This window comes from Acipenser ruthenus, chromosome 24 (assembly GCF_902713425.1).
Source record: "Acipenser ruthenus chromosome 24, fAciRut3.2 maternal haplotype, whole genome shotgun sequence".
Classification (NCBI taxonomy): Eukaryota; Metazoa; Chordata; class Actinopteri; order Acipenseriformes; family Acipenseridae; genus Acipenser; species Acipenser ruthenus.
In genome coordinates, this window is record NC_081212.1 from 27,548,887 (window position 1) to 27,572,983 (window position 24,097).

At 40.8% G+C, this 24,097-nt stretch overlaps 1 long non-coding RNA gene across 1 annotated transcript in view; it reads right to left on the reverse strand.

Annotated features, from left to right (window-relative positions):
* The window catches only part of LOC117964226 (uncharacterized), a 58,321-nt gene that overhangs the window by 28,449 nt on the left and 5,775 nt on the right, over positions 1–24,097 (reverse strand). The window contains exons 3-4 of the long non-coding RNA XR_009308448.1: positions 13,838–13,908; positions 13,224–13,370 (exon numbers count right to left, since the gene is read on the reverse strand). This is a non-coding gene — a long non-coding RNA (uncharacterized LOC117964226). The remainder of the gene's footprint in view (positions 1–13,223; positions 13,371–13,837; positions 13,909–24,097) is intronic.

Sequence of the window (24,097 nt, forward strand, 5' to 3'; positions counted from 1 at the left end):
AAGTACATTGTAGTTACTTAATAAATGCATGCGTAATGTAAAGTGTTAGCCCTAATTCTACACGTTCTCAATGCTTTGCTTTTTGATGTGTGTATTTTCAACACCAGAACGGGAGCCCAACATGATGGAATTATTTCATAAGCTTCACGTCCTTTAATAATACCCCCAGAGAAATGAAAAGCAAGATGATGGCAGTGAGATGGCTATGCTGAGGTCAAGCTTGTAAATCTAAATGTGAAAGCAGCTGTTAACTTTGATAGCTGTCCATTCCGCTGTACTCATTAAAACTTGAGCAAAATATTTAAGCAGGATGGCGCACATACTCACTGCTCGATTACTGACCTTTTTCTCTTCCAATACATTTTTTATGTGGAATTTGTTGCACGTGAAAGCTGAATTATTATCCATGCTGGAAACCGAAACCTCGACTGGCACTTCACTGTTCACACACAGTTCATTCATTTTCACTCTTGACAGAAAAAGGGGAGTCGTTTGTATCAGAAGCCTGTGAATTAATGTATGACTTGTACCTCCTAATGATGTCTAATAGTAAATGAATAATAATAATAATAATAATAATAATAATAATAATAATAATAATAATAATAATAATAATTTTTTATATATAAATAATGTTTATAAATAAATAAGCATATATATTTTTTTACCTACATTCATTTTTGTTTTTACTAATTTTGTAGCTTGAGTTTTGTTAGTTTCAACAAAACAAACGAACAACCAGAAACATCTTTAGCGGTTTTATGATGCATTAGGGACGAAGCCTTCCAGCTCATTTCACTGGTAGCCTGTGACACACGGCTGCAATGCAATGTCTCTGGATGCGTTAACTGCTGAGCCATGGCTAATCACAATGCCTTAAAATCATCTTCCTGTGTCACTGAGTGCAGCTGTTATTTACTACTGACCTGCGTGCTTCTCTCCTTTTTTGAAAATAAGCCTCATCTGTTCAGCTCCAGGCCGCAGGGATAGTATTTATAGAGCTAGCTATAATGATGTTTAATTTGAAGCTTTCTGGCTGCTTTCCATTTCTCTCTCTCTCTCTCTCTCTCTCTCTCTCTCTCTCTCTCTCTCTCTCTCTCTCTTTCTCCAATCCATTAGCCTTGGCTTTCAGGGCCCTTGCAGTGAAACGCATTTTCTCCATTCTCCCCTGGTACCACAATCATGATTCATTCGCTCATCCTGGGGCTAATGTTTTTAATTCAGTCGAAGCAATCCATAGCAGGCCTTGTCCCTGCGCAATTCTTTTCAGCGAAGGCAGTGAGAACATCACCAGCGTTATTCCCCCCTGGACCTTGCCTGTGGAGCCACGATAAGAACAGCAGAATTGTCTGCGAAAAACAGAGCCCCGGAATATTCACAACTGTTTCCGCTCGCTAATCTGCTTTGTGGTAAAATGTCACTGCGAAACTGAGGCCCTCGTGTTGGCTGTTATTCCCTTATTCCTCCCGCTGGGGGGCACAGAAGCCACGGCTATTCATATTTCAAAATGCATCTGTGTGGGGTTTTATTTTTATTGGTCAAGGCGGAGAGAGAGAGAGAGAGAGAGAGAGAGAGAGAGAGAGAGAGAGAGAGAGAGAGAGAGAGAGAGAGAGAGAGAGAGAGAGAGAGAAGGACATACAATATTTCACCATCTCCCTTGTTTTCCTGTCCCAGTGATCATCAGACTCAATCACTTGTGCAATGTTTTTATGAATTAATAAAAGGCACTTTGGAGGCCTGGCAAGGAGACAAGAAATGCAATCCATGGAAATGTAATGAGCACCATGGGGACTGGCTGCCATGGTTTCAGAGATCCTCTCTATAGACTCTCTACATCACTGTCACCGGAATTAGAGCTCCCAGTTCAGCTGAAATGCTTATGATCCTCTCTGTTTACTCTCTACATCACTGTCACCGGAATTAGAGCTCTCAGTTCAGCTTAGATACTTATCATTGTGCAGATAAATAAATCTGTCACCAGAGCTTGCTCATTTGTTTCCCTCCTTTTTAATTTTATTATAACACTGAGCAGCACAGAGCCCTTTGAACTCAGGGTTCACACACAAGCTGAAATCTTCTCCAGTGATGACTTGAACACACAGAACAGACATAATAACACATCTTTCACTGCCAGTGTTTGAATCCAACTTACATGTAAAAAAAAAAGTCAGGTGGTCTCAGTTCCACGAGGATTCTGAAAAACAATTTAGAATCTACTAATTGAATAAATGTATAGCTTCGTGCAAAATAATCAATTTGGATTCTATATTGAAATCACGCTTAAAATAAACAAACAAACAAATAAATAAATAAATAAATAAATAAATAAATAAATAAACAAGGCCTATTTTGTACAGAAAGTGTCAGTTAGATTTTGTCATTCCACCAGTGCTGTTAATCCAGCTTTATTAACTAAACTAGGTAATTAAAACAGCACATTGAGACACATCTGATAACAGCCACTTATCCTAGCCCAAAATACCTACCTGGTTAAGAGGGTCACAATGCATGAGGGTCACTCCACAGAGCAGTCTTCACAGATTAGCAGTGTGGCACTGCATTTTAATACAGGCATCAATTCAAGCTTCAGAATGGAAGATTGATTTAAAATTGCTGAGGTCCCATGTGCAAAGAAAGCCATTTCTGCTCAACGGATTACTAATGACAAGATGAAACCCATTACACTTGTAAAGTATGATGCTCCAATGTAAACCCAATTCCACTGCAATTTTCCATATTAACAATAATGGCACTGCCTGACTCATTTATAACAATGTCATTACACAGTAACAGCTTAGTATTGCAATGGCAATTGTACGTGGAAATCATTCATTAATAATGATACGTGTATTCATATCCCACCTAGAACTTAGGAGGAATTCACGCAGGTTCTAGAATATCAATAAAAGTTGCGTGTATTGATTGATTGGTATTCATTTCATAAACAGTTCAGATGTAATTAACTTGTTATGATAGAGCCTAATATAAAGCAATACAGTACCACACTAGCAGTAATTAATGCCAGTAAATGATAGTTATGAACAATAAGCAGTGGCAATATGTTGTTATATAACACATGTACAGATTCAAAACCAATCACAAAGAAGAAGATGTGTATGTTATTCCACAGTGTCCTCTATCCTGCAGTGATTCTTTTATTTTTTGTAATTCTATCTATCTATCTATCTATCTATCTATCTATCTATCTATCTATCTATCTATCTATCTATCTATATCCATTTTCGTAGGGCTGATAAATGCACTGTGCACTTACCCTACACTCATCTTTTAATGGATATGACCCTCTGCCCCTGCTGAGGATTAAATGGTCTTGATTGAAACCAAGGTAACGTACGGTATGGTGCGTGAAAGCAGAACACAAGCACTGAGCTCATCAAACGCTTGCAAGCGGTTTGTATGGATTCAAAGATAAACCCTGGCCAACGAGCAGCGCTAATTATAATTCAAGTAGACAATCGTCCAATAGTTATTAGTTCTTTCAATGTGTTGTTGGGGTCCCCGCAGGTGACAGGGTTAAACGAGTTATTCAAGACTCCAGGACAGTGATTACTGTATCCATTCTCTGCTCACTTAAAGAACTGAAGAAAAAAAGGCCTGACGACTGTGATGAAAGATAATTGTCTGCCGCCTTTGAGTCCTCTATTGATATTAAAATAGGATTTGAATTATTCACTTTGGTTTAAAGGTTGGTTGAAGGTTATTACCAGTATGGGAAGAAAAAAAAAATGTTATTCATACATTTTCTTTTCCATGCTGCTGGATAGCCAAAAAGATTAAAATCTGCAGGTTGCATAATGGCCCATCACAATGGACAATGGAGGAGAGGAAACCTCCTGGGATCTCAAATATAAAAGGCATTGGGCTAGCTTGAATAATTCATGGTCCGACAGACTCCCACGCTAGTAGATTACATGAGGGTTTTCATTAGAACGGGGCATAATATGAAAAGCTTTAAAATAACAGATATTTCGAAGTGAAGGGAAATTATCATAAGCTTTTGTCAGGTTTATTTGTACTTTAACGTGCTCGAGTAGTGACCTCCGTGCCATGGCAATAATGTATGAAGGATTCAAATGTGATAGCGTCGATGACAAGAGCTTCTCATGCTTATTCTAATGATGGCTTGTTGTGTGACAGCTTCTGCTCATGACTGGCACACCACTGTTCACTTGGAATAGGATAGAACCTGGAAGCCAGCTTTCCAGCAGGTGTTTTACTGCATGGGTTTGGCTCAGTAGTTACAGTAGGCAAAGAAATATTGGACAGTAGATTTAAAAGCAAATCCAGCAATAGTTCTTAGCATCACTAGTAATAGTTTACTGATGTGATTTTGCATGGTAATTGAATTACATATGCATTTGTCTTGGCAGATCATGTCTATTAAGTTCAAGTCTAGCTTTACCAGACTTTCACTATACTTTGCTTTTAACAACAATAACAAACACATTTCAATATAAGATGATAACAATGTGGTGAGCAGCTCATTATTCCTCTGGTCTGGAATGTGAAGTTCAGGTTGTAAATGACACTGCAGGGCATCAGTGTCTCTGCCAGATTCTGACTTTATGGCTCTAAAGGTAATAATTTCCAGGAGAAATTACGTTGTTGATGTTTTTGAGCAGGCACATCAGTAGACGTTAAGGTTGTCCAGCTGCTAATGGAGCTAATGCTAATGTGAGTTATTTAAAGACTTAATGTTATGATTTAAATGGTTTTGTTTTCTGATTAACCAAATAGGTTTGATATTCCTGAAATTGTTCTAGGCTCTTGTTGATTCCTGTCTGCATGATAAGTAGTTGTTGAGGCGACCATAATTGAAATGGGTAAAAAAAAGATTTCTGAGTTACTGTTCAGCTCATATGTAGCTCAGTATGCGGTTGCTGGTTTCTGTGGTTTTATACCTTGTGAAATGTTCATAGAAATAGAAAGGCTCATCAGAACGGGCTGGTTGAAAGAAAGAAAGAAAGAAAGAAAGAAAGAAAGAAAGAAGAAGTGCTTGTCTCTCCAGTGCTTGTCTGGCCTGCTCCCCCAGTGCTGATGTGCGCTTGCTTAACATTCTCGTATCACTGCTCTATTGTCTTCACCGTCTGTTCTTTGTGTGCTCTTTCAATTAATGATTTTGTTTTGACACTGTCTACAAAGATAATTGTTTGTCAGCGTATCAGTCTGTAACACCTCAGGGTAAATAAAGATGCTCAGAGTAGCCTGTCAAATCCAATAAAAATGTGACGTGTGATGCTTTTCTTCCTGCTATCAAATGCTATGCAATTATTTATTCATCACGTTCAGTCAGTCAGAACTGAGATATTACCTCTCAATCTGGGCACCGGCAACAATCGTGGGATCAGCTGGCGTCAGGAGTCTCGTGATCACATGTCACATTCCCTACACAAGCCATGAATCGCTTACAAAACGGCAACACACATTCACAGCAGTAAGAAGCAACTGCGAGGAATTCGACAAGGCTCAAAAGTGTACCAGAGTGGTTTGTTACTAGTTTATTTCCTATCCCAAAACATGACTTAAAAAGAGTCCAGAAGACCTTAATAAATCGGACGTGTACAGTAGATGACTAAATGTTTTTCATGGAAAGAACTGTAACTCATTGCAATAAATGTTTCTACCAACACTGTAACTGCATGTGTGGTTACTGGCTAATTACATTGTAAACAATATTACAGTGCATTTGCAAAATACACTAGCAACTGACAAAAAGTGTTCCTACTGTTTTTGTCATAAGGTTTTTTTTAATGGTTTTGGTTTAAACATTTGACTTAATGGACCATACTGGTGTTAACCGTATTTCAATTTTAATATATTTTTTTTTTTCTGAGAGGTTTTGATACTGTAGGTAAAGCGCAAAGGGAAGGCATTTTTTTCAGAACACAATAACATAATAAAACTAGCACAACAAATACTATACAATTCATGAACTGCTCAAGTTATTTCTTGGTAGTAATATCCAATTATAAAAAAGAAAAACAAGAAAATATAGCTTTGTGCTTGTTTCCAAGAAATGAGTTTAGCATCCCTTTGCTCAGTGACGTCAGACAAGTTCATTCCACTTGGGCTTCAGTTATTATAAGGAGATGCAATTCCAAATCCAATTCGCTTTTAATCAGTTTCAACACATCACTGATCAACGTTGCAATTAGCAGTATTCTGTTCAAATGAGCTTCTCACAGTGGCAACAAATTACTTCAATTGAAGTCCCTGTTAGTCAAGTAAATTGGCTTCAAATGAAAGCAGCTGAACAATCACAACAATTACTATGTCACTACATGTCACTGAAAACATCCATTCCAATTCCAATTCCTTCAAAGAAATTAGAATTGGAATGGAAAATTGGGAATTGATTTTAAAAAGAAATTGGAAACAGAATTGGAATTGGAATTGAAAATTGGCCCCCAACTCTGGCAGTGACTGGGCAGGCCAAGGGGATGGAGGGACCTGTGGTCTCCACTGCAGGACAAGCTGCAAGACCTTTCCAGTGTCCGATCCAATGGTGACCCTCTAGGATGAACATCATCTCCCCAGGCAAACTGACCCACAGCTTATTGAGACTTTGAAAAACTAATGATCCCTGGCACTTGCGAAGACATTCCCACATCTTGTATACTCGTGAGTCAAATCCAAAGTGTTTTAGCAGCAAGGAGTGGGCACAGTATGCGCAGTGTCTGTCTGTATAAATGGTCTGTCAGGTGGCGTCTGTAAACTTTTAACTGTCGCTGTAAATGCAAGTTTCTAATGGCTTTTAATGTAGATTTATAGCCTTTGAAAAAGCCTGCCAGGCCTCACAGCAAGTGCCACAGTGGTAAGGACGCAGCGTAATTAGTGTTTCTGAAATTTGAGCAGTTATTTAAAAATCGATGACTTGTCATTAAACACAGGGATTATTCCCTCAGAGAAAAGGTATTGATTTGTTCATGTGCTTACTGGTTATTGACCAGGCCAGTAATTTGCTGCTAAACGTACATGATGTACGGGGGTGCATTCAGATAATGGCTCTGTGCTATTATTATAGCATTAGTCAAAAGCTGTAAAAAAAAGAAATGATGAGGAGAAAACTATTTAAAGTGAACTTCGGGGGCGACATAAAAAGAAATTAGATTCTACTGCATGACCATCTTAAGATTTAAAATACAGCAAGTCTTGAGTTTTAACCACATGGAACATCAGAGGTCAAAATAATAGATAATAATACCCTGAAACATTGATGCGCTGTTGCTGTCGTCTTCATCAGCATTTTTAGCCTTCTTTAAGAAGTAGTTTGTAATAGAAGAAGTTCCTAATGCTCTTTTCATTGCGCCAAGAGGACTACTGACCCTGGCTTGACTACACTGTCCTTGAGCAGTATCGGCAGTTGTGGTTGTCCTATTAGGATCTGATTATTTTACTATGGAGACCTGTATGATTCATACACTGAAGACCAGTGTCCATCACACAATGAAAAGTGGTGGTATGAATGCTGTTAATGTGGAAACAATACAGAAAGCTACAACAGTGTGGCTTCTGCCGTTTTGAGCTGGGATAGCTGGAGTTAAGCCTACAGCAGGTTTTTAATTGTTTTAATTTTTTTTTATTTCCGCTGGTGACATACAGCTCTACTGTAAAAAAACTAATAATAACAACAACAACAACAACAACACATGCATAGTCCTCCAAATGAAGGCAGCAAGAACATAACATTGCTATTAATGTCGTACCTTTGATTAGACCACCCTTTTATATTATAACACATAAAGAAATAAATGATAGTGTTTTGTATAGCCAGCACATCCACATTGCCTCATTTGTATGAGCTGCTTGTTTCTGTTCTGCAGTGGTTTTTTGGGAAGCCCTTCAAAGGGACAGCCAGACATCAGAGAAATGGAAACTCTTTGAACTCCTCTTTATTGCTGCAGTCCTCTCCAACTCCAGCCTTTCAAGAGATGTGATATCCATCCTCCCCAGCCCTTCATACTGAGGAAGGAATCGCTGTCCGCTCTGAACTGAAGCACCCTTGGCTCCTGTGACTGCATTCACTCCATCCTAATGCAACCTTGTCTAGTCCAGTTAGGTTTCAACAAGTGAAATACTGTGCATGTGCAGTAAGATATTTCTTTTAGATTTATTTTATTTCTTTTTTTATTATTTATTGTATTTATTTTACATTACTTTAAATGAAGTGTCTCTAATCCCTCTGTATTTACACCTAATAACTGAAAAAAGCTTTTTTCTTTTTTAATATTTATAATCCCTCTTATACGATAGCCCCTCTCTGTGTGATTGAAAACAGAGACCCTCAAATGCAAACCTGATTATTGATTGAAAATTGCAATCCCAGTTTCCATGCAGGTAGGTACATAAAGGATATAAATGACAACTCTTGAGGTGTTGGAATACATTTGCAAATTGGTCTATCAATCAATGAACAATCAGGACCCATCTTGTGTCTCTGAGCCTCTTTGAAATACACATTTGCAGATTCTGGAACCTACATACCGATATGCTTTACATTTATGAAGTCAGCCGTGATGTCATTCCCAGAAAAAGGCCATTGTGAGGGGAAGTCTGTGAGGGGGACGGGGAAACACAAGCAGGTGTAATCGACCACTGATCGACCACAGTCCTTCTAGGAGGAGTTCAAATACATGAGCCCTGTGATTGGGTGCAATGGAAGGCAGTATTCGCTGAGGAGTTGTGAATAAGGTAGCTGACTGCTCTCTGCAATAAAAGATCAAAGAAGATGCTAGTCTTCCAGCCTGCTTTAGTAAATGTAGCATGAATGCTCATTTGCATAATTGAGGTTTATATACACATGCTTAATGGCACTTTGATGGATCGTTTCCTTAAGAAACCTGTCATGTGTTCTGCCTTTTACAGCAATTCTGCTTAAAGGGTTGAATTCTCTGCAAGAAGAATACAAAGTGAAAGACTGAGCCATTTCACACTTTTCACAATTCACACAGATGGTCGTTTAAAAAAAAACAAAACCCTTTTTGTTTACCACAGTTTATTTCATTCTTTGTAAATTATTTACACTTGCCTTGAGCCAGTGCTTTACTGTTCTAGACATGCTGTCCTACAGCATTATACTGCCACAAGTGTGGAATGTAGACACTGTGAATACTGCAGCATGAATAATGGAATGCAGTGTGATCTAGTGGGGGAAACAGCAAACAAAAGCATTTCAGTTATTTGTGAAATCCTAACCCAATCGAAAAGGGGAATTACACTGGAAACTTCTAAATTCAGTCGGTCATATCATGTGTCAGCTGGCTAGATAAGGAAAGCTGTACTGAGAAGGGCAAAATAAATTAGAAAGAGATTCTCTCTGATCATATTAACAGATAAGTAGATTAAATATGGATATGTGTTTACATATCAGTTTAATATTATACTAGCTCTATCCTACACCATTACCTTAAAAACAAAACAATGAATGAATATTATTTTTATTTTTATTGCATGCTATAAGGCTCTACCCCGTGCATGAAGAAATCAAAACAGAACAAAATCCAAACTCGGTGTGCTGAAGCGATGCTGACAATGTGCTTGAACCGGTCCCTATACGAGCACTCTCATCTATGTTCTCTCAACGGGGCTCATGCATCTCGAGAGCCTCAGCCCTCCCACTCACTGTCAGGTTCCGGCACGGGGGTTCAGCTCAACATGTTCTGACAACTGCATTACGGCAGCGGTGCCTGGGGGAGCTGGAGCCCAGGTCTTCACCATGGCAACCGAGAAAGATGGGAGTGAAGCGGGTTGGGGGGGTGGGGTTGGGGTCAGAGGGCAGTGAATTCATTAGCAGAGAGATGAAAAGCCAGAGTTGCACAGTCATTTCCAGAGCAGCAGGAGGGTGGCTCCCTGAGGCACCAGAAACAGTCAATCCCTATAGCACCTTCTTCTCATTTCAGAAATGAATGAGAGTCCACTCATCATAGCGGAGTGTGCTGGGGCATTACTGGACAGTGGGGGAACACAGTCTGTGTGTTTAACCATATATGTTTATCAAATTGAAAATAATAATTATTATTATTATTATTATTATTATTATTATTATTATTATTATTATTATTATTATTATTATTATTATCATATAGTATGATTCACATTTTTATCCACTCCAACGGAATACACGATAATGTCATTTCGATGAGTCAGTTGACTTTTACTAACTGTCCCCGTTTTGCACTCCTACACAATGCATAGGGCCATGTATATTTTCTGAACTTGACAATGAAGCTGCACAAAATGTAAACAATGATCATCCTACATCTAACCTAATATCATCCCACAAGGCAATGAATATACAGAGTATACATTACAGGTGTGCAAGAAGCCAGAATCACGCGGAATTCAAGATTCAGATCGGAATGCTCTGCCGTCCCAGCTGTCTTACGCCAGCTAATAATCTTGATTTTGCTTAAAGTGAAACTAACCTGAATTTGAACAGGAGCCTGAACAGTAAAACAACAGGGACCTCGGCCATTGGACAGCCCAGCTGAGTCAAGGGATTTGAGCTAAAGAATATTCAGATGAACCAGACTGGCAATTGGATTGGTCCAGTTGGACACCCCCCCCCACCCCACCAAACACACACACACACTCCCCTCCCACCCAGTGCATGCACTGCAAGCCTAATCTGTTCAGATGGATTCTTGGCTCTGCTCCATGCAGGTCCAGTCTAATCCCAGTTTTTATCAAGTCCCCTGATTTACTGTAGTCTGATATAAACCCCTCCTCCTCCACCCCCCTCTAGCGCTGCTAATGACAGAAAACCTGCCGTGCCTTTGTCCCAGGTCCCTGCACTGGAGAAACAGCAACTATAGCCTGGGAACTTGGGGACAAACAGCTCAACCTTTGTCAGAAGTGCTGACATGGTATCTTATACTGAGAAAACCTGCTGCTTCCTTTGTTCTGTGCTTCATGCTTTCTAAATGCAGCTAGCGAGTGCTTAGGGCTCTGAGACAAGCACGTTTTTAAAATGTAAAGTCTGCACAGCGCGGGATCTGTTTATTGTCACTCACTATTACCAGCTGTAATGAAAAGGGAGAAAGTCTGAATTGTCATGTTGATGATAAGTTTCCTGTAGACAGGAATTTGGCTCAGGGCGCTGTCTAATTTGTAACTGGATAATGAATGCACCCTTTTTAGCAATGCTCTGCAGATTAGCATTTGGGACAAGCTGCTGTGAATGGCTAGTGATGTCCTTTATTTAGTCGAGCACGTAATTTTGCTTTTAAGCAAATAAATAAAAAAAGCAGAGATGCTTGCTTAATATAGCTAATTAATATAACTGTTTTGCATTACAAACATGCCCCACTAATTAAAATATTCAACATGAGAATATGACCTAGAAACAATTGCAAACACAGCCATAATAAAATCTGCCTATAATTTGCAAGTGGTCTGCAAACCCTGAAGGTTATGGTAGGTATGTATCAGTTTAAAAGAAGCTTTATAAATTCTGTAGCACAGCCAACATTGCCAGTAGACCAGAGCTATGTTAGCTATCTAGACAGGAACAGGTAGAGTAAGTGCTCAAGAGAGAACTAGCAAAGTACAGTAAAGCCTAGGAAGCAGAGTAAAAGCACAGTGAAGCACTGCTAAAGCCATAGATAGATCATGCAAGTGTGCATGTTTTTATCAGGGCTAAACATTCACATTACGTCGAGTTTAGGACCAGGTCACTCTGAAGTGTAACCCTTCAGTGAAAGCTGGTTAAAATCAAACCTTAGCTCCTGTATTACTATCTCCCTACCCTACAAACACACCTGGAGTCTGATGGAACTGTAGAGGGCTGTCCAGCTTGCTAAAAATGTTTGCTACCCCCAAAAGACACATTACACACAGTTACTGTGACACAAACTGGCGATGAGTCGTGTCTGATTGAAGAAGCTGGTAACGTGGTCTAAAAGCAGGGCTGGTGCGAGGCAAGGCTACATGCAGCAGAGGGTGCTGTGTGGAGGCGGGAGTTCAAGTGCATTGGCAGTACAGAAAGAAAGAAAAATACCAGGCTGCCTCTGCTGTCCCTTACTGAACTCCACTCATCACAGAGATGACAACACCGTGAGCTGTCCAGCTTTACTGCCCTGTACCTTTTAATGAGCTCGTAATCACCGCTACAGATTTACAAGGTATTAAAAGTGCTGCCCACAGAGATCTTCACTCTGCCTGTAATACATATGAGCAGAGAGCATGGACGACCAAACACTGACATAGAAGTGTTGTGCCTACCTGCTACAACAGGAATAACTCCATTCTAACACCTGTCAAGATGAATCATTCATAATACAGCAGTAATCTTTCATTAATGCACTCGAAGCTAATTGCTGGCAAAGTGCCACTGCTGGGCCCCTTTTTCTCCGTTTTAACAAAACATTTATGCATGAATGATTTAATACCAGGTATCAAGCATATCATTGTAATTTTACCTCTAATTAAGCTTAATTTAAACAATCAAATGGCTCTGGAACCCCCCCCCCCCCCCCCCCCTCCTCCCCCCTCTCTCTCTCTCTCTCTTCCAGCTTGTCAGCACTCACATGTATATATTCCTCTTTAAATCCTTGTGAAGCATTAATTAAACACAGGAGTGCTTAATAATTAAGATAATGTTGCAATCCGAGGGTGAGTTTTTTAATTATGGTACCCTGGAGGTGTTACTCGATCTTGATGAAGTATGGACAATTTGACAAATCAGTCTTAGTGCCTGCTGCATATTCATTGGGTTTTGGATTTTTAATCAAAGCTGCTGATGGGCTGCGGCAGACACCTCCTCAGCCATGCATTATTCATCCTGTTTAGCTCACAGTTGTTTAGATGCATCTGACTCTGGGAGGAGCATGGCTGGATAAAGGGGTTGGCCAAATGTATGGGGCCACATGGCATCTCCAGATGTTCTGGTTTTGTATGTGCATAGCTCATCAAAAACAAAAAAGCAAGCGGCACCCCTGGGCATCGGCCGTCCCGGGAGGAGGCCATCTGGCCAGCAGCTCGGCAAAGCTCCCAGTGCATTGTGGTATATGTGTGTCTTTAGGGTTCGTGACATCAGCATCTCATCAGCGCAGTGTAGAAATCAGGGGGGAGGAAGGGGAGTTAGACCCTGCTTTGTTATTAGTGTTTCGTTGTATCTGTCAAGTTCATATTTGCCAGTTGTGGGATTAGTGACGAGATTCTGCCACCTGAAGCAAAAGGATAGAATAAAGTGGAATGCTTACCTGTAGAGGAGGAAAGCTGCCATTCAGCTGGGGAGGGGTTATAAATATCTGAGGTCTTCACTTGGATTTCTTCCACATGGAAACATATGGAAAAAGGGAAGGCTTGTCCCATGTTGTGGTTCGTAAAGCCAGTTTCTGCTGCTCAGCCTGTCCCAAGAATATTTGAGAATGGATTTTTTTAAAATGAAAAATAAATACTCTGCCTTAAAGTACAATGCAAATAAAATGCTGTACATATTTGGAGGCTGTGTGGTCCAGTGGTTAAAGAAAAGGGCTTGTAAGCAGGAGGTCCCTGGTTCAAATCCCACCTCAACCACTGATTCATTGCGTGACTTTGAGCAAGTCACTTAACCTCCTTGTGCTCCGTCTTTTGGGTGAGACGTTGATGCATAGTTCACACACCCTAGTCTCTGTAAGTTGCCTTGGATAAAGGTGTCTGCTAAATAAATAAAAATAATAATTTGCTTCCCTTACATATCAGGTTTCAACTGCATCCGTGTTTTTTTTTACGCACCCATCTCTGTAAACTCGCCAGCAGCCATTGCAATGGAATATGATGCGCATGCCCATATATTATTATTATTGCAAGAAGACACAGCATGGGGCCATCTTACCTTACCAGTGCTCTGTGAAAAATCCACCCTGTGTAATCCTTCTCAGTTAGCAGTCTCTGAGGCGTCATTCCCTGAAGACACATGACACAATAGGTCAGCTACAGTTCTAGCATACCCTTTTTATTACTGTAAAAAAAAACAACAGTACAGAGAAAACCACTTAGAAACTCTATCAATAATAGTTAGTGCACCCACCTGTAGCAATACTGTCACCAAAGCGCTACATTGCTGAAGCTTTTCACCTTTCACAATGCATATGCAGCTGGTGTAACACCAGTCATACAGCCCTGTCAAATATGGAAATGTTCTCTCCTATCCCCCTGCCCATTGCATCCCTCTCAAAGTTTAATGCGACTGTCAGGGCACACCTGACTGGAGACTGCTGATAGGCAGAATGAGTTTTATCGAGCAGAATTCCCTCAGAAGCAATCTCTTTCTCCTGTGTCAGGAAATCAAGCCGGAGCCACAAACGGCTGCCAGTGTTTTCCTGCAAGAGCACTGGAGCGTTAGGAAGAGGAATAAATAACACTGCCAGTGTCTTCAAACTGCCATTCTCCAAACCCCCAGGGCCCAGGGCTGTGCCGTGACCCCGCTGCCAGACTAAGGCCTAGCAAGCAACATGAAGCCTGATTAAGCTCTGTACACTTGATTTGTCTAAGCCTGCTTTGCTCCACTGGAGAAATCAAAAGCAGTAGGGCTGACACTATCACTTCACTTCGGCTTTCAATAGTTCTAAGCCTTTCCCTTTGAAGACCACAGGGCTTATTTAAACCCTGGTGAGGAGTTTTGTCGGACATTTACAGAATTCATAAGCTAGTAGGCAGGAGGATTGACATTATTGCTTACTGAATGTCTTCCAGACTCCTCCAGGTAGAAGCATTTGGGAAGAGTGATTTACAGCATTCAAAGCTTGTAATGCTCATTAAGTTCATTATAGCTGATACCATCACCCGTATATTGTTTGTAGAAAGAACTGCAAATGTAATCAACATGACAATAAAAATAAAGGGTAAATGAAAAGGCAATATAATTTTTAAAAATGTTTTTTACTAGGTGCATATATATATTTAACCATATGGATGCCACTGAGAACAAATAAATAAATATAGTGTAAATTGCAAAACTGATGTCACAATTAAACAGCACATTTTATGTAACAATTCCCCAGCCAGACGCATGGATTGTGGATTGTCTTTCCTATCCAATGCAAATCCTTGCTGGTATATGTGAGTGATTCAAGGGCTTTGTACTGAAAGGGTTATTTACTCCATTGGTAAGCATGTAGCGGACAGGTTGGCTTATTAATCATTTATACATTTCCAAGATCTGACTTTCTGTAATCCTAGCTGCAAAAGATGCAACATCTGAAGCAAAAGAAAAAAGAGACGCCATCAATAATTCACGTTTTCTATAATAGGATTCCAATATGTCTGTGAGTTTTCACTCTTGCAGGGAGCTCTATTGATTTTCTCCCCCTTGTTTTAAACTCCAATAAGAGAGAAAGGTATCTGACATACACATGTTATAATGAAGGTACTCGACCCTGGAGAGGATTGTGCTTGAAGCTAGCGATACTATTTTACAGAATTATTTTTGAGGGGCAGGCAACTAATACCGAGATTCAGCAAGAAAAGATAAAGCAATATACCGCACGACATATCACCTGATATCTGAAACACATTAAACCCAAACCAGTTCCATTTTCTTACATGTTCTTCCCCACGTTGTCAGGCATGTACATCAACGATAGACTAATAGTCTTGATCATTAGATTTATTATTACTATTAGTTCTCTTAATAATAATAATAATAATAATAATAATAATAATAATAATAATAATAATAATAATAATAATAATAATAAAACACTCACTTAAGGATAGAATCAATCCAAAAATACAGCACATTGTATTTTACAGTGTATACCGTATGTGTTTAAAAGCTTATGGAATGTTAAAACACATTTTGAGGCACGTGTGGTCAGTTGATTTGGGGGGTGTCAGGCTGAAGACCGTCACAGAAACCCCACTGAAGCCTGTCCTCCACAGATGCTCAGCTTTTTTAAAGAGTTGTTTTGGTGTAGTTTTGTACACACTTGCTGCCTATTTTCAGGGAAGGACACAGCTCCCCTACTTGATTACCAGCCCTCAAAATGGTGCGAGGAGATTAGCTACAGTAAATCAAAACCCATTTTTGCTTTGTTAACATTTGTGTTTAAACAGTGCTGTTGCCTCTTTGTTTGCTAATTTAAGAACAAACATTTGCCTGTGCTGCAAACAGACTCTCTCAGGAAGTGATATTAATAGGATAATTAGGCAAGCTGTAATGAGCAGGATTGCTGTTAATTATGACAAGATCTGCTTTGGCGTTTGTATGCAGAAAGAGGCAGTGGAGTGTTAAAGTGTACCTTGGAGTTCATTAGTACAATTACAGCACACCTGAATGAATAGGGCAAGCTGCACACAACTCGAGTTCAGGGATTGGAGTGGGTGTAACAGAGAGCTCGAACAACACATGCCCATTGCATGCAGTCTCCACTGATAATAATCACTTCAAGACTGGACTGTAATGACTCGTCATTTTCCTATAGGGAGTTTTATCTGAATTCGGTACGCTGATGTTTTCAATTCCGATGCCCCCCGCAAATACACTCTTCATTCCTGTAGTGAGTTGGCAGCCTTCACGTCTCTCTGTCACAGCCTTCTGCAGTGCTTGATAAGAGCGTTAGATCTTGGATTTAAGGCTTTGGCTTATCGTCGACTTCACACCAGCAAGGCGTTTCACAAAGTGCAGCCACCAGGACCGCCAATCCAAAAAGATCATTCGATTTCCTGGAGGAATGAATAAAATAATGGAAATACAGTACGCAGTGGGAGGTGGAGAGTCTCTGTCCGGCTCCACTTATCCATCATCTTTCGTAATTCACTCATAAACATGGTGCTGACCAGTTTGGCAGACAGACATTGAAGAGACACATTTGACCTAGAAGATTAAAATGGTACCAACGCCTCCCCCTCTGCCCTTCCCATCACCCCCCCCCCCCCCTTTCCCCTCCGGGCTTCATTGTATAACAGGACTTTTCATTTACTTGAAAAGCAAAGAGATGAGATTACAGAGAAAGCTCATTTCCTGCTAAACTTGGACTCCGGTTTCCTAAATAAAATTGCTTTTCTTCTTCTCAACATGTGTTCAGAAAGATTAAAGAGCTGTAAGCTCACTGGGCTTAATAAGGGTTCATATTAGGAGAGCAGACTAAAACAGAAAAGTGGAACAAGCCTGCTCTGGTTGCAAGAGGGGGTTTTAATCCTGTTTATTGAATTATAAAGAACCTTAAAGGATAAAGAATACTGCGGCAGGGATTGAAATGCTTCATGGTATATAGTAAGTTATTTGATAGCACTGGATCATGTCAAACTATTCTGCTTGTAATAGCTGTGACAGGAGCAGCGTCTCAGAATGCAACACTACTTATACCCAGCTCTGTACATGTGTTACATTGCAGAGAAAGAATATAGGCCCTCACTACAAAAACACAGCTAGACAGACAGATCTGCAGCCATACATATATACATATTTACAGACAGATAGACATACTGGCCCCGAGGACCAAGGACCTGGCACAAACAGAAGCAAACCGCCTTTGCCCCGTGATGAGATTTTGGTGGCATGCTTTTGCCCCGTGATGAGATTTTGGTGGCATGCTTTTGCCCCGTGATGAGATTTTGGTGGCATGCTTTTGCCCCGTGATGAGATTTTGGTGGCATGCTTTTGCCCTGTGATGAGATTTTGGTGGCATGCTTTTGCCCCGTAATGAGATTTTGGTGGCATGCTTTTGCCCCGTGATGAGATTTTGGTGGCATGCTTTTGCCCCGTGATGAGATTTTGGTGGCATGCTTTTGCCCTGTGATGAGATTTTGGTGGCATGCTTTTGCCCTGTGATGAGATTTTGGTGGCATGCTTTTGCCCCGTCCTTTACAGTCTGCCTCAGTGCCAGTGGTCGGCACAACTTTTCAGGGTGTGGCCTACTGACTGTAATCACACCTAGTTTGGGATATTTTGAGACCCATTTGTAATACATGTAATAATTGTACTGTTTTGTGGAAGGTTGCTTCAAATTTGTGGAGGTGGGGGTGGTCAGTTTGTTTCTTCAAAGCCAATATCTACGATCCCATTGAGCAAATGCTGGAACTAATGCACTGACTGCTGCGGTGAAAAAGTCACTTCACAGTAATGCTGTTTCGAAATGCTATTTCCTTTTTTCCCCAGTTGATTCCTTACCCTAGTTTGTTGGTTGTTTATTTCAAAGGCTTCAACTCTTTACGAGTCCATTCGGGAGATATTTGGGTAGTCGCTGTCTTAAATCTGAATTAGCGAGATTAGAATTAGAACGAGTTAATAGCTTGTCGGAGGGGATACGTGGATTTGTAGTTCTTAAGAGACCACATTGTCAGCGCTCACTTATGCTGAGCTATTCAGTAAGAGGATTGCATGGATTAAATCGAAATCAAAAGACATACCATGTGAATTACATCCCAAATCAGATTCTCGTACAGAGATTAGGAGGATGATATTCCAAACTTTTCGTGTTTGCTTTTTGAACAATCGGTGCACTCAAAAAATGAATCCTCAGTTACGAGAGGAGATATGCCCTATAGGATTACACATGCTGTATCTGTTCATGCATTGAAGCATCTAGCGAGATGCTATCAAAAAACACAGCGCTGCTTTATGACCTGTGCCTTGTTGTATGCAGTTATATATATATATATATTTATTTTCACTATTTTAATAATTAGCTACAACGTCTCAACATCCGTCTTCAGATAGCTTGGTGGAAATAGTAAGATAGACTGATGTTGTTGTTTAAGTTTGAAAGAGTGAGTTTTCAGTTTAGAAATGGCTTTTCTTCATGAAGTATTTCTAGTGATTGCTGAGGATCCTGTTGGGTGCTCATTCTCCTTGGATATAAAGCTTTTTTGGATATAAAGAATTTTTGGAAAACTTGATAAAAAAACAATTCCTGTGCTTTTTTTTCTCTTTCTTTTTTTTGTACCATCATGTTTTATGAATGGCTGCCTGAATGTTGTATGAATGCACGCTACGCTCTGAAAAGGGTTCTCAAAGCAGCTCCTCTCTGGGTCTCCACTGAACAGTGGACTGGCAGGAAGCACTCTGAGAGCGCTTGTACAGACCAGCGAGCACCGGAGCGTTTCAAACGATGCTGCGGGCAGAATCCACAGGAAACAAAGATGCCTCTCAAAACAAAAGACACATCAGTAAAACAAAGGCTGACTGACAACTGGCAAAATCTTTTTGCAGTGAGTGCTATAATAAGTTACTTCTACAATCACGTGTAAACAATGTATAGACATACTCATAGGCACACACCCAAAACACACGCACGCACGCACACACACCCAAAACACACGCACGCATGCACGCACGCACGCACGCACGCACACACACACACACACACACACGCACGCACACACACCTAAAACACACACACACACACCCAAAACACACACCCACTCAAAACACACACACACACACACACCCAAAACACACGCACACATGCACACACACACCCATTCAAAACACACACAAACACACACACACACCCAAAACACACACATGCACACACACACGCATGCACACACACCCAAAACACACACACGCACGCACGCACACACACCCAAAACACACACACGCACACACACACACACCCAAAACACACACACGCATGCACGCACACACACCCAAAACACACACACACATGCACACACACACACACGCACACACACACACATCCAAAACACACACACGCACGCACACACACACACACACGCACGCACACACACACACACAAAACACACACACGCACGCACGCACACACACCCAAAACACACACGCGCACACACACACACACCCAAAACACACACACACACACGCATGCACACTGGTATGCAAACACAAATAGAAAGCCTTTTGTTGCTACAGCCGTGTTTAAATTTCAAACCGAAGCATTACAATAGGCTGCAGGAAATTCATGCTTGGTTGAGCTTGTCCAGGCCTTCCATTCTTAGCATAAGTCAAGCTTCAATAAGCCTGACTGCAACACAACAACCTGTGTACTTAGCCGTGCGGTACTGAATTCAGTGAGTAGTTTTACCATTCAAATGCTGCTTGTCCAATAATAACAAATAGAAAGGTATGCCACATACAGTGAGATGCAGACTCAGTGTAGCAGTTGGTCCAGACAGTTAATGCACATGACTTTGAACTCTGGAGGCCTGGGTTAAAATCTGGCTGCTTGTCTCTGAACAGACGGCATTTCATTAAGACTCATTTACACAGTTCTTAGCTATAAGCCAGTGTCCCTACTTTTTTTCTAATGCCGTAGATACGCAAGTAATTGTTTAGGCAATTGTTTCTCTTACCAAACCAAACTGACAATATAAAATGTGTCTGCTGGTCAGTAACTGATACCTCGAGCGGGTGCGAATATGAGTTTCTAGAACACAACACAGGTCTATTTGCAGCCTGAGAACTAAGGCCCATGGAGATGTATTACTGGAATAAAAGCATGAATAAATAATTACAATAAATAAAGAAATAACGAAATAAAGGAGAAGAAATGCACATTAGGGAGCCAAAGGGAGTAGTAGAGTAAAGGAAAGGTATTCCGTGGAGAAGCTTCTACCACATAGAACTGAAGAAAGAGAAGGCTTGAGGCTAATATGTCTGATAAAAAGGAAAGGGTTGTTTGAATACCTCAGTCAGGCAACTTTGATGTAGAGAAAGCGGATTAATATTACTACAAGGGCTGCTCTATCTCAGGCTAGAGGACATGGATTTAAGATCTTGTGCCCTCTGGTGACTTTGTGATCTTCACGAATGATCAAGCTGCTTTGTTGTGGCCGGTCAAGCTGAACTCAGAAAGTAATTCGCCAAGAAGTTTCCTCCTCTATCTACTGTATTTATATACGTGTAACATTCTCTTCCACACCAAGCCATTATATAACACAACTGCTCTTGGTGATAGTTATTTGATTACTTTACATTGAATTAACTATTGAAGATGTCATGATACAAATACAAAGGATTCTCCAAAGTTTGAATTTGCTGCTCCCAATTCCTTTTGAACCTACTAGTGCAACTGCACTGAAGGCATGTTAGAATGTCAAGGTTCACCTTTCTGTGCACTGCAGCCAGGAACTGGGTTTTAAATTGTCATTAACCAGTCAGTTACCTGGTGGCAGTAATTAAGGAAGATGTTTCATTAATATTTTGTGATGTTCCTTAGTTCCGCTCCATGATCAAAGCAGAATGTGTTTATAAAAGCACTGAACTGACTGTTTTTTAAGACAAAAGGGCAATCATCTGTGGAAGTCACAAGGAAGTGTCAGATTTAAAGGAAAATGCCAGTGCTATTGTTTCAGTGTTCCCAGGTGAGGTGTAACCCTGTGCACAGCTGGCTGGCTGTAGGGAGCAGAGGTTTCTAAGACTACTTTCCCGGGGTCCTGATATGGTTAAGACTCACTGTGTCATAATAGCTCAAAATCAATTGTTTTTGTTGCTGTGTTCACAGTTTCACGTGTGCTTTTTTGGGTGGTGTTACTGTAATAGAAACTACTGCAAAGGGCAGGAAACGTTGAGGATGTCTAGAGTTTGGAAGGTAGATGATAACTGTTTCGGCCAGACTTCACTGACAATGATGAGACCATCTCCAAAATGTAATGTCCGTGGGTTGGGACGAGGGATTGGGTTACTAACTATATAAAGCATTTTGTACATAGCAACCGAATGCATGGTTTCCATCAAATACAGGGGTTATACTTTTGTTCAATGGCTTTTAGCATCCCCAGTATAAAAATGGTTCCAGCGCCATTGGGTTAGGGTTAGGGTTAAGGTGAAGTTCACAGCTGGTTAGGGGTATCCACTATGACTCTTAAGCTGCTGGGGTTATATTTGGATTGGGATGTTAACACATACACACACACACACACACACACACACACACACACACACATATATATATATCTATATAGTTGACAGAGACCTGCTCTGTATGCAAAAACCAGCATTGTGGTAACCGACTTCACGCAATGCGCTCTCCTGGAAGTTTTGCATAATGGCTGCGATCTTTCATGCTTAACTGGGAGATTTTTGGAATACTTCCAGGAAGAAGTTTAAAATGTAAAATCTTATTTCAAGAGATGTAAATGATAGAAGCAGGAGTCGGAATGGGTGCAGGAGATCTTTGACCAAACAGACTTCCGGAGGATGAAAACGCAGAGCTAGAGGACAGGGTGTGCACGGCTCAATCACACCCACCACGCGCCACAAATATATGCTTCACGGTTATGCTGGAGGGTGGAGGTGAGACCGCTGTAGATTTGCAGTTGCTGCCCATGCTTTCCCCATGCTTGCAGTATACGATGCATTTACCTTGGTAATCCTGTTTTCTTTTTTTTTTTTTTACCGTAGCTCACATGCTTGACTGTGTTTTACAATGCATTTTACTATGCTTTACTACACATCGCTATTCTTTACCATGCTTTGCAGCTGTAAACCTTTATGGTTTCCAGCGTTTCAGCCTCTTCCCTAATCATTATCCTTGCCCCATTCTCCCCACGACTTCCCCTGTGAAAGTAAGCATTCTGTTTGAAGAGCAGACTCAAAGGGACTGCCTAACCGACAGGGAGCTGGATCGACAAGTCAAAGTGTTTCTGTGGAATACTGATCGCACACTTTGGGCTCAAACCGGTCAGGTCACATTGATGTGGTTGGTGTGTATGAAAGCAGATATGAATTATAAAGCAATGCCATTACCAGGTAACAGCACACAACATCACACATATTGAACTCTCCAACGCTGTGCACTGTATGATTAATGTATTTTTAGTGCATATATATATTGCAATAATTAAATCTGTGCTGCTAATGGATCAAGAAGTTAGATGTGGTCTCCGAGAAGCATAATAATCACTTGCAGTTTATCAGATTTCCTCCTATTAGCTCAACAAATTAGCAACCTTTAGAATCTGAAGAGGTCGTGACCAGTGCTGAGAGATGCTTTAGCTAACAGTTCTCTCTCAAATGCGAGTCGTAGAGAATCAAGCCAGAATACAGACTCAGATAATTACATTTTAATGCTCGTTAGGCTATCTGCTGTCGACATGTTTTCAATCTCCTTGCATCTTCGCTTATAATTAATTACATTTATAAAATCAGTCTGCTCCTTGTCTAACTCAAATAAGCTTCTTATTCCTGCTTGGCTTCAGGGAGTGGAAAAACAAGGTACCCTATGAAGACAGCACCAGTATTATTCTGCCACCACTTATGCCACTGCCAGCACTTATCTAACAGTTACTGTACCCTGGCGAATCCCATGGCTAGGCAGCATCTCTCCCTCCACCCTTCAGGAACTAGATGAGAACACAGCATTTCCTGCTGGCAACAACAAATTAGCATTTCTATACTGCCTATTTACCCCAAGTCAACGTCTTAAGGAGCTTCACACTTGATTATATAAGACAGCTAGGTCTGCACTTCCTGACTGTGGCAGGTCATTGTCATTGAGAATTCTAAGCCCTGTTTAACAGAGTGCTTTTGAATCTGTTTATACAAGGAGTGTTCCGAATTTCATTTGGAAGTTGGAGTTGCTTCTGTGAAACTAAAAAGCCCCCCCCCCCCCCCGCTATCCCCCTCCCAATTCTGATGAGGATGATCTGCTAATTGGGAATCCAGCAAAGCAGTGGCAGTGGTTCGGGAACACATGGATTGATCATATCACACAGAGAGTCTGGTTCTAGGCTGTGTCGTGCTCTGCAGATAAGTTGTATTCAATCTTTTGAACAACTGGGCAGGCCCATGATGACCTGGTAATGGATGCTCTCGAATCAGAAATGAGCCCAATCCTTGTCTGTTGACTTGTGTCAAGGGATCTTGAGATCCTGCAGTATTAATCTTGGGCTTGGGTATGATCCAGTTAACCCACAATTACACAAAACGTCTTAATGAAAGAATTACACGAAGAGGCCTTTCAAACTCAGGGAGGTTTAGAAGAGATTTCAGCATGCTCATCGGGCCTAGAGCATCAGGCTAAACTGCACGGCTTGGATTAAATGCAGATTTAGCTGAAGGCAAGCGGGTGATGTGTGTGAATCCAGAAGGGGTTTTGTTAATGATGCTCTTGTCTGCTCTGTTTCTCTTGAGTCTTTCCATTGTTGAAGCCACAGAGAATCTTCAATCTGG